Genomic DNA, 3,016 nt, shown 5'->3' with positions numbered 1-3,016 from the left:
AGAATAAGTACAAGGCTTACAAAGAATAAGTCCTGGGGTCGATTTGTTCGACTAAAGGCGGTGCTCCAGCATGGCCACAGTCAAATGACTGAAACAAGTAAATGAGTAAATGAGAATAAATGAGATATCTCACCTAATTTTAATTTCTTTTTAGTTTTAGCCCAGGGCTGGCCAACCTGAGGCCTGCTTCTATCTTGGGGCCCACTTGATACTTTCTTGAGGTGTTGTGTTTAATTTCAAAATAAAATTGTTTGTGTAAAACATTTGTTTCAAAATAAATTTAAAATTTATAAGTGGCAATAAAGCAATAGCCTACAATTTTATAATCTTAAACGAACAAAAAGTATGAAAACTTATTGATTCTGTGATTTAATTATTTGACCTATTACTGCATAAAGTATACAAGTGACTCTCAAAAAACTTTCTGTGATTAAAGTGGCCTGCAATGAAATTCAAGTTGGTCAGGCCTGATTTAGACCATTCGAAATAATGAAAGGAGACAGACTAAGCTTAGGTCAAAGGGAATTTATTTGTAAATGCAGTCAATGTGCAAAGACAGTTTAGGAGAGAGTTTCAAACAGATCCATGCCAATTATAGATGACTTTGAAGTGGATAGAACAGTTCAGAATGTTCAAAAGAAACATTATGGTAGACTGCAGACATTGACAATCTCTACAAAGTAAGAAAGGGGACTAGAAATATATCACCAGAGTTTAAGAAAATCAGAGTTGTGAAATAGGAATTTCAAAATGAAACATCCATCGCATTTTGAAGCTGTCATTGGAAAAGTTACATTCCAAGTATAGTCCTTGCTCTTGTCATAAGGTGTAATTAACTGTTGTCACAATAGACATAGGATAAAGGATATGAGATGCTGCAGTTGAGTTGGGTTCAAGCTGCATATAATGAATGCACAACACTCATGAACAATTATTTCACCATACAAATATTCTCCAGGTTGCTCATGAATTAAAAATGCTACAAACAATGTTTACACACTGGAAAGACAATTCTGTAGATCATACAAATAGTTAATCAAGAAGGTTCTGTAATTAAGCTGTCAAGACTGGAGAAAATATACACACTGGGTTCATGTTAGCAAACTAAAGATGTTATCTAGTTTGGGTAAAGAGTCATGAGAACAACTGTTGAAAAGCAGTAAAATGAGAATGTGGTTAGCTTAGCTGTGAGCAGCCACTAACTGAAGATTGGTGCTCAAAACATACCTATTTATAAGCTTTGTAAAGGAACGTTCTAGCAACTTCTAGAAAGATGCATCACATGATGTCTCTATACTGATTGGTTCATAATTCTGCTAATAACATGAAAAAGTTGTTGCTAAGCTCTGATTTTAACTTGGCAATTTGTCAATTCAGTTTTGAATCTTGCTACACTCTCAACGAAGATGATCTCAACCAAAAAAAGAAGTTTTATGAATGATATTTGGCAAGATGTGAAGAAGATATACACTTTCCAACAAAAATTGTTTGGAGTGAAGAGGCTACATTTACATTAAATGGCTCAATTAACCACCACAATTGCACTTACTGGGAACTTGAGAATCCACATTTTATGGAGTAACATTATGATAATTTACCAAGCATTATAGAATGGTGCAGCTTATCAGCAGAAAGATCAAGTGGACCATTCTTTTTACACAACACTGTGATTAGTCCCATTTATTTGAACTTTCTGTAACAATCTCTCATACCAAACATTCAAAAGAACTTTGAAGATGTGAATTTATTTCCTATAAAGTGGGTTACACAACCATAGATCTACCTTACACACCTTTACATAGCAATGTAAGAGCCCACCAAACAGGTGAACTGGATAAAGAAGTTCAGTAGAAGAACCTCTGTGTCTACCAGACCTCACACCACAAGACTTGCTTTAATGAGGTTACTCAAAAGATGAAGTTTACAGTACAGCCATTGAATGAGAATGTACATATACCAAACAAAATATTTCTAGATGCTTTCATTACCATAGCATTTTAAATTAATACCACTTCATGGTTTTTGCATACTGCATTAATTGATTATTTACATTTTTATACACTATTTCTTTTTATTTCATTATTAATTTATAATTAGCTTTTATTTATTCACATATTAATTAAGCAAATATTGGTACCTCAAGTATTTCGAACTTAGCATATGTAAAACAATACTGATACATTATTCTGATTAATGAAAACCATGAACAACCATTTACTGTATCTGTATACAATATAGCAACTTTATTTTTATATACGTTTGACCTAGGTGCCTTATGATAAGACTTCCCCTGCGCCATTATAAACTGGTCTGCTTAGTGGAGAAACCACCATCCCTATAGTAGTTTGTCACTAAACCCTAAGAAATTGTATAACTATATCATCCATGTTTACTGTCTATACTGTTTACCCCTTTCCCTACAAAGAAAATGCCAGTGCCCTCTTAAGCTTTGAATCACTAGGTCTGATAAGATGGTCCATAAATCAGAAACAAAAATACAAATAGAATCAGTGACAGTTAAAAATCTGCTTAGAATTATTTACTACCCTATATGGTCTGGCTAAGTCAAAATGGTTTTTTGCATTCTTCTTTCCTACTTGGAGAGTTAAAATGTAGTTATAAAAATATGTCCTTCTGTTTAAATGTAATTTCATTAAATTTCTATATCTTTGTGCAGTGAGGATTGCTCTGCATTTTATATTTGATTTAATGTTCACATTTCTTAATTAAATGGAGTCACATGAAACGACCATACTGCATTAACTTTGGATATCCTTGTTGCTTATTTTGACTATATATATATGTAGATATATATATGTATGTATGTATATATACACATACATAAATATATATATCTACATATATAATTATATATAAAGGGCATTAACTGTGTATTAATGCCTCACGCTATCGAGGGACTAAATAAGTCAAAAAACTACCTGCTTATTTTTGGTAGTTTTTTTACTTATTTAGTCCCTCGATAGCGTGAGGTATTAATACACAGTTAATGCCCTTT

General features: G+C 32.7%; 1 protein-coding gene across 2 annotated transcripts in view; it reads left to right on the top strand.

The window, feature by feature from the left end:
* Positions 1-3,016, top strand: part of LOC106870245 (uncharacterized) — a 63,910-nt gene that overhangs the window by 31,565 nt on the left and 29,329 nt on the right. The gene's annotated exons all lie outside the window — the stretch shown is intronic.

Source organism: Octopus bimaculoides, chromosome 3 (assembly GCF_001194135.2).
Source record: "Octopus bimaculoides isolate UCB-OBI-ISO-001 chromosome 3, ASM119413v2, whole genome shotgun sequence".
Taxonomy (NCBI): Eukaryota; Metazoa; Mollusca; class Cephalopoda; order Octopoda; family Octopodidae; genus Octopus; species Octopus bimaculoides.
The sequence above is the reverse complement of the archived record's forward strand: the minus strand, read 5'-3'. Positions and strand labels throughout refer to the sequence as shown.